The sequence below is a fragment of the Brachycentrus maculatus genome, unplaced genomic scaffold (assembly GCF_059751285.1).
Source record: "Brachycentrus maculatus isolate JH-2025_06_01 unplaced genomic scaffold, ASM5975128v1 h1tg002003l, whole genome shotgun sequence".
In the NCBI taxonomy this organism is placed as follows: Eukaryota; Metazoa; Arthropoda; class Insecta; order Trichoptera; family Brachycentridae; genus Brachycentrus; species Brachycentrus maculatus.
This window is the reverse complement of record NW_028282547.1, coordinates 39,598-48,627: the sequence shown is the minus strand read 5'-3', so window position 1 is coordinate 48,627 and position 9,030 is coordinate 39,598. Positions and strand designations below refer to the sequence as shown.

The window sequence follows — 9,030 nt, the reverse complement described above, 5'->3', positions numbered from 1 at the left end:
TCCCAACCCCAACCCCAACCCCAACCCCAACCCCAACCCCAACCCCAACCCCAACCCCCCCCCATTTGAGTTTTAGTTCTATGTTTATTTGGTTCGCGATATTTCATATTAATTCATCATAATTTTCAATTATTTATATAACTTATCCTAAATCGAATTCTTATCCTCGCACTAATGCTTGTCAATTATGAAAGCAAATTGGAGATTGCCTTATGTTTGATGTATGCGGCTGGTTTTCGGCATTGTCCTTTATGAGAATAATTCCTACGTATTTAAATGAGTTTTATATAAGATATTGCTATGAAGCTGTTGCAAGTGTTTTAATCATTATTGGTTTGGCCGAGTTTTCATTAAATATTTGTGCATTTTCATAGGTTTTGAACAGAGATTATATTATTAATGGTTTGAACATCTGAGAATTATGGCTCATTTTGAAAATTATCGAACAATGCACTTATTGTGACATATTCGAATCATAGTATAAACTTCTAGGAGTTCAGCTGATGAAAAATTAGCTATTTCATTCTTGAATCAGCTTTGAGCTCGAAAATCGAACTTATTTTATTAATGAATCAGTTTCTTTTTTAAATGGATTACTATATCTCGCATTATATAATAATCTTCTATGGATAGAACAAATACGGGTTCAGGAATCGGAATATGGCTGCTAACAATCATTTTACAAGTCCAGTCAAACTATTTAGCTAATGGCGGCTTCGAATCACCACCAACAGCTTCGTCTTCTATTATTGCGGATTCTTGGGATTTAAATGGAGCGAAAGTAATTACATCGAGCACTTATGGAATGGATTTAGGCTATGGCCAATTTCTCCATCTTCAATCAGCCCCTCAGATTAACGGAATTGTTTATCAAAATATTACAATCCCAATAGCAGGAGCTTACAAATTCAAATATTTGCAAAGGACATATAATTCAAACTATTCAAGCTATACAATTGCGGCATATATTGATGGCATGTTTTTTGGTATGAGGTATCCATACACAACTGAAATTACTCTGTAAACGATGTATCCGAATTTTACCACGGCAGGCGCCTATGTCCTGAGCATTGAATAGTTGGGGGCGGCCGCGGATGGAATTGGCATATTCATTGATGAAATTACTCTGTAATTAGATTATGCATACCCAAATGCCACAAATACCACAAATTAAACAAATACCACAAATTAAACAAATTTAACAAATTAAACGAATGCGACAAATTAAACAAATGTGACCAATTAAACGAATGTGACAAATTAAATAAATGTGACAAATTAAACGAATGTGACAAATTAAACAAATGTGACAAATTAAACAAATGTGACTAACATAATAAACGAAACTAACACAAACATTGAAATTAATACAACCGTTGAAGCTAACACAATTATTTAGACGAATATGATAGCTGTAGACATGCCAGAAGAATAAAACCTAAATATATCAAACAATGAGTTTATATTTTTATCCGAAATGGTTTAATAGATCTCAGCAATGATTTCGCTGCCTTTAAATCAGTTGGTCGGATTAAAATATGCCGCTTTCTTCGTCGAGGATTTGTGGATGTATAGCTATCAAAAGAGAAATTATAGCGGACTAATTCAGGGAATATTTAGCACTGTAATCGAAATCGAACACTTGAAGTTTAGTGTGCTCGAAAGTGTTTTTAACATATCTTACTTTTAGCGATGGCTGCCCATCTCTGATTACACGAATTTCACAAAAGAAAACTTCCTCCGAATTGAGAACTCTCCCCAAGTGCTTATACAGGCGGCCTTCCCTTACTTTATCTACACTATTCCACAGAGCGTTCTTTGGTGCTTAATTTTCTATATTGCTTTTAGACAGCTGTTTAATTACAAAATAAGCACTTGGTTTCGAAGGTATTATTTTATAGGGTACACTCTTTTGCAAACGCTGTTGGAAGGCAATGTATTTTACCTTTCTTACATTTGCTTTGGGCAGTTTGAAATTGGCTTTTCTGAGAAGTTTTCTGACAAAGTGTCAATGATGTTTACGGTTCTCTTTCTGTTTGGGCTGTTCATATTTGCTCTCACCTTTTACTTTATGCTGGGCCACTATCTAAAGAAAAACGCTGGCAATTTTATTTACTGTTACTATCGTTGCTTTGGCACTTATTATTTCCTTACAGCGAGCTGTTTGGTTAGACCCCTGCTGATTGGTGCTCTCCAGTACTTTCTTTATGAATACTACCTGGTCCAAACCGTCCTCCTGTGCTGCATTGAAGTAAGCCTAATCTTTGCCGCAATAGTAATTCAAAGGGGTAGAATGATATTTCTTACCAAATCAATGCTCTGCCTTTATGTATCATACCATTTTCTCCTCCTTCTTCTCAACATCTCCCTTTATATCGAGTATGTTTACGCCTATCACACTGATGCGCAAATCTTCCTTGATTCCCAAAGTCTGATACTTTATTGTATGATAGGGACCAACATGCTGATGATACTTGTCGACTTATTGCCAGGAGATGTCTTTAAAAAATAGAAAAAAAAAAGGTCCGAGTAAGAGAATAATAAAAACAACAGCAAAGGTGAAGTCTTAGTTGCGAAAACATCCGAACCACTCTCAAAATATTTAAAGAGAGAACAAACAATTGTGTAGTAATTCTCAACTTAATTCGACTAGCTTGGTCCAGACAAATAAGAAGAAGATCCGATAGAAAATCATAAACTGAAAAACGCTCCGTAATCAATATAACTTAGGACCCGTTTTTCGAGGGCAAAATAAGTATTTGAAAGATAGAAATTAAGCCAACGAAGTACGAAACCGAAAATTCAAAAGTCAAATTAAAAAAAAAAGAAGACTAAATAATCTGATAAATAATCTGAAATAAGAAAATTTTCTCAGATACTCAAGGATTTGTTAAACAATTAAACAAAGTCAGCGAAAACAGTGAAAAGCAAGGGCTAGAAAGAGACTGAAATATCACGCTAAATATAAAGGAAAATGCAAAATTTAATGCTTCTTCGGCCAAAGAGATAACAGAGATAAATGTAAGAATAACCAATGCAGGCTGGTCAGTAAAATAAAAAAAAAGGTCAATTTCGCACAAAAAAACAAAGGAATTAAAACTAAGCCGCAAAACATGTCTGGTTCACTTGAGCAAAGTTATAATTGATCTTCAGATAAATTCACACTTACATATAAATTTGAATAAATTTGTATAAAATAGTTGATTGGCTCAAATATATTGTTTGAGGAGATTGCAGCGCAACACAATATACATTGCAATACATGCCATAATAATCACTGAGAATGTGCATTTTGCAATAGCATATAGAGATATATAAAATATGTAATTATTATTATTAAGTATGCTAATATGAAATGCACAAATGCATAAACTTATTTGCAGATAAAATAAATCTTATCTGAAATGATACTGATACCCTATTACTACTACAGCCAATAATAATTGCACAGCTTTCGTCGGTCTCCCTCAACTCAACAAAATTAACTATTTAATGCATAAGAGGCCAATCATGCATCAATAGTTAATATCAATAATCTCCAGGCAGATCATCGAACCCGCATTTATATGAATAATGAACAAAAGAGCAACCAAATTACTAAACTAATCTCAGCAGACCAAATCCTCATTTTCCATGCATGAAAGCAAAGCAGGGTTTGTCATTGTTATTGCGCTATGATGTAAGTAGCAGATAGTTACAATTATATTGGATCATAGCAGATGCAATGGAATTAAAGAGGAGTGGCAATGTAGTGAAGGAGAGTTGCATTGGGGATCAAGGCGGATATGATGTACTCATAGATGCACACCTTATCAATGGAAGAACATGGCTGTCCATGAATAATCGACAAAGGAGATGCAACTGAATGGAATGATTTGTATTCGTCCTAATCCTGATTATTAGAATCATAGAAAATATAATCATTTATTAAAATTGTTCATACTTAGTAACAGGAATGAAGTTCAGCAAAGCAACTGTAACTCTCAAAGATACAAAATAAAAGATTCCCAGAAAAATACTCAGATAAATGGAAATGAAAGATGGACTCTAGAGAATTCGGATAGGTATATTTTAGCTGATTCTTAGATCAAATTGAGATGAGAAGGTAATTCCCGAAAGTAAGACAATGGGAAGCAGAAACATTAAGCCTCAGTATATATCGTAATTAGAAGAAAGTTGAAGCACATCCACTTCCTATCGCTCAAACATCTTGATATCGGCTACAGCAGGATTGAATCAATTGAAGCAATCAGTTGGTTCATTCTTCCAAACTTATAAGTTTTGAAACTCGGTACAATTCGATATCACATAGACTACAATCAAATCATAAATATGTCGACACTGAGAAAAAGTGAAATGATTAAACTGAGAAATATCAGCATACGTAATAATATTGGATATTCAGTCAATAACATGGTTCAGTAATGCAATGACTTATATGAGGCTTGTTGGACGGAAATGCATAAGTTAGAGATTGAGGATAATTTTGTTTTTAAAGTGTGCCAATGCCAATCCCTGATATTCTTGTTCAAAATGCCCACATAAATGAGTTGGAATATGTGTATTCACATTGGATCCCCAAACAGAATTACAAATCCTCCGATTGTGAACTGCCTCATTTAAAAATATCGGCCAAATTACTATATAATTTTCACGAAAGCGGGGCGCTTTATTTTCTGACATTATGCTATTTATAATTTGTATGCAAAATTTATTGAAAAGGATTATAATAAAAATTTAGTGCATTTTTAATTTATTTATTTAACGGTCCTCCTTTAAGTTCATAGTCATTTGCAGTGTTACATTTTTTTCACCCAAAATTGCCGTCTGTCTGCGAAATTAACTATCAGCTTTAAACATTTTCTAACTTTTCTCCCTTACTTTTTATATAGAAATTTATTATGTAATTATAATTAAGTATTCTATAATTATTATAGCAATGATTATGTATGACACAGATCACTCCCATTCGACTCTGCCTCCTTTTCTGTACATAGCAATGAAGGGCACCCAGTTGATTGTGCAATCTCCGATTTGTTCACTTTTGCGGACTGCCTCTCTCTATCCGTTGAGGAAGATGTGCATCTCCTTCATTGCCACATCCACTCGGATTTACACTGTTGTGAGTGCATATATAGGTCGGAGACCATTCTTTATTGTATTGCCACTCTCATATATTCCTCCTCCGAGATCAGAATAACAGTGTCGGCTATTAATGTGCGTATTGCACCACAAATGCGCATACACCGGACCAAAGCGTAAACATTATGAATAAGCAGATTTATTTCCGTAATTCTTTCAAGTAAAAATAAATCTGCATTCATAAAATCATCTTTCAGACATTTAAAAGTGTCACATTGTAAATTATTTACTGCTGATTTGCTATTAGTTTGCATTTGAAAGCATAACTTCGTTTGTGAATCGGTTGAATTATGTTTAAATAAACTGCTTCAGCAGTGTGAAAGTCGCAGTGATAAAAATAATATTCGATACGTAATATTTTTGCAGATACCAATCAGCGATTACTCACATTTATCATAATCGATGCGCGCTTTTGAGCAATCACTCAATCTAATATATTAGCTCTTTCCGATGTTATTACCAATTATCACCGACATACTTACTGTCAGTGATACCGAAATTCATCATGAAGCATGAAGCTGTTGTGGCCGTCCATATGTTGGTTGGCTTTTGGGATATGGGTGTTCTTCCAAGCAACCAATTCCAACCATCTCCACTAATCTTTTCCACTCCGCTTCCGTTTTCTTCAATTCTGAATTTGTCGATGTCCTTTGATTTTGGGTCAACAAAAGACTGCATTAATATTTCCATTTCTATTTTTTGCAGTTTTCTTCTCTTCTACTATTGCTCTGTGTCGGAGAGGCTCCTTCCCAATAGCTCCTCTGTGAGCTGCATCGTAAGCATGGCTCCTTCCTCAGTATTCTTTTTGAAAAAGAAAATTTGTCCATCCTATTGGTTCACAAAGTGCTGTTCAGTTCTAATATAGTCGAAGAGCATCCTTGCGCTTCCGAATATGTAACAAAAGGGGTCACCGGGAGGAAGGATGTAGCTAAACTGCTTTAAATTCACCTGTTTATCATCGTTGATGAGTAGCATAAGCTTATAGGTATCTTTGGAATGTGGTTAAGAAACAATTCTACTGAATTTACTCTTATGGAGAACAGTTTTTATTTCGTAGCCTTCGTGCATTCTGTGTTTAAGATTTGTAGTTGGCTTGGTAAACTATTATACAAACTGAAAAATAGGTATTATTATTGGCCCATTTACATTCAGTACTCTAAATCTAAACATCTAAAAATTAATAAGTAATAAGTAAATTTATACAGTATTCAATTTGAACATATTTGAAATATTTCATAATTCATCATTGATAATTTCATAATTCATTTGTGTTAATGCTTCATGAGCAAGTTAGCAATACTGACGCCATCAATCTTTGCACTTTGGTTTTTTTCGCCAAAAAAACACTCAGTAATAACAGCCGATGTCATTAACCCTACAAAACTCATAGCATCATCTGTGTAGGTTTTACCATTCAGTTTCCTGCCTACTGCGTCTATGTTTTCTGAAACTCCAAAGACCCGAATTATATTTATCTAAAATTATCATCTCGGCTAAACATTAAATTACAAATGTTCATGAAAGAAACCCTATTCAATAAATAATAAATATTATATAATACGAATCATAAATTATAGCAAAAATGTCAAACTTCATCCCAAAGAATGCTGTCAAGATATTGAAGAATGATAAGCTGATGCGAGAGTACGCGTTGAACCCTTATGGGTATAAAGTAAATACAATTTGAATATGCGCAGATTCCTCAAAATTGTCATTTCCCAAAAAAGCATCCGGAGTATAAGTTCTTCGAGCATAACCTACTTCTGCATCGATCGGGTAAAAGCTAAAAGATTGACCCAAATGTCATTGTCTTTAAAGTGGATGAGGATATTTCTAAGCCTGAAATTCGACAGTATTTATAAAAATTGTATAAGCTGGACATATAAAAAATCAACACAGCAAGATTCATGGGGAAGGTAATAAGAAACTAAAAGGGAAAATACTAACAAACAAAAAACTTCAAAAAGGCATTCGTAGTGACCAATGGCCAAATACCACCAACACTAACGAGTTCAATCTAATGATGATAATGATGGATATATTTAGAATAATCACAAATATAGATTATTCATTAAAGATTGATGTTGAGCTTCTCATTGATCTATTGTCTGCGATATGATACATGATTTTATCTGATAGTGGTGATTTCTGTCGATATGCGTATTGCACTTGGCGTGAGATTATCAATAGGGAATGAGATCTTTACGTTGTGAATCCATATTTACCTCGGCAGCTTGAAGCTATTATTATTGCCAATATGTCCTGCAGATAGTCTTGCAAAAGCTCGTACTCTTCGATAAGTTATTAGGTTGATTATTAGATGCGAAGGCTTGGATTTTAGGAAATTTGCACATTAAAGCGCATATTTTATCAACTATATGAATGTCTATTCTGGTCAAAGAAATTGATAATATCTAATTAATTTGGAAGCTCGGATGAGAATTGCGAATAGTTCGATGTGGGTGAGCAGCAATATTGCATGACTTAATATTATCCAAACATGCTTCGACTGATATTGATATAATTTATACCAATATTAATGGATGCTCTCTGAAACATCAAGTTATATTGTATATATAAATTGTGCATTCGAATTTATTGGTTTGGTGGGGGACAGAATACTTATTGACATTGAGGTTGTTAGATTCGTTGTCGTCCATACTAAGTTGAAAGCACCGGATCCCATCTGAACTCCGAAGTTAAGCGACTTTAGGCATGGTTAGTACTAAGGTGGGGGACCGCTTGGGAAGTCCGTGTGACAACAACCCTTTTTAGTATGTATTTCATTATTTTGTTTTGAAATCACATTAACTGCAATCGTATTATTATATTGTCTTTCTTTGGAGCCCAAGTAATTTTATGTTTATTGCCTGCATTTTTGTGTGGATATGAATCATAAACTTATTGTTGTTAATTTAGCGAAATTTAGCAGGAGTATATTTAATAATGACAATCGTTTCAATACATCATCAACTTTGCTATTCTTCCATTTATTGCGAGTAATAGACATTCTTTTAGTTTGGGCCGAATTTTACCTTAAGCCTATCTAGATTATTTCCAAAGGTTTTTTTGATCTTTGATTTTTATTTGGCTTTTGTTTATAATTTCTCCGAATTTTTATCCTTTGTCTGGCTTTGCATTGCACTTCTGCCCTTTATTGTATTTTTATGGGAATTATCATGCTGGGGAATATTATTTTTATTTTTATTTTAGTATTTATCCTTTATGTAATTAAGCTTCTTTTTTATTGCCTGGGAAATTATGACTTATAATTTGATAGTAGCTTTCTACTTTGCATCCTATTTTTATTTTTCTTATCTTTATATCGGCTCTTTTGTCAAATTTCTGTTTTTATCGCAATTTCTTTTATTCACGAAATTCGTGGAGGAGCCTGAATTGCCAGATGAGTTGCTCTTTTTGGAATCTTATTTTTACTATTTAGGCTTTTTTTAGCATTGGCCAAACTAGGTAAAAACCATTATAGCTGACAATAAGATGCTTCCTGTTTGAATGTAAACAACCATTGCTATGCCTTAATCAATCAATGGGAAGAGCAGTGCATCATCCTGATATATAATATTTGCATAAAGAAGCATGTTTAGAGGAAGTGAGCAGAGCAAGCAAAGATTTAGAAGTATGAGGGCAGATTTACCTTTAAAAATTCCTAGTGTGAATTCATAGTAGCAGATAATCAGCAAGATTATTGAATCTAGGCAGCTTAGGAGGATTAGATGAAGTGCATTTTCTTCAGAAAAAGCGTGAATAGTTCCTCGAAGCAGGGGCCGGATTCCGAATAAAATCGTCATTATAAAAGAGCAAGGGCCGATTCTGTACAAGTTGTGCAAAAAGTATCTAAAATGTACTGAGTATTCCTCGTAGAGCAGTTGG

The 9,030-nt window shown here is 33.9% G+C and overlaps 1 non-coding gene across 1 annotated transcript; it reads left to right on the top strand.

Annotated features, from left to right (window-relative positions):
- The first annotated feature begins 7,790 nt into the window (after positions 1 to 7,790).
- On the top strand, positions 7,791 to 7,909 carry LOC148298460 (5S ribosomal RNA). Its single transcript, XR_015839186.1, has one exon. It is a non-coding gene; the product is annotated as a 5S ribosomal RNA (ribosomal RNA).
- Positions 7,910 to 9,030: the final 1,121 nt, after the last annotated feature.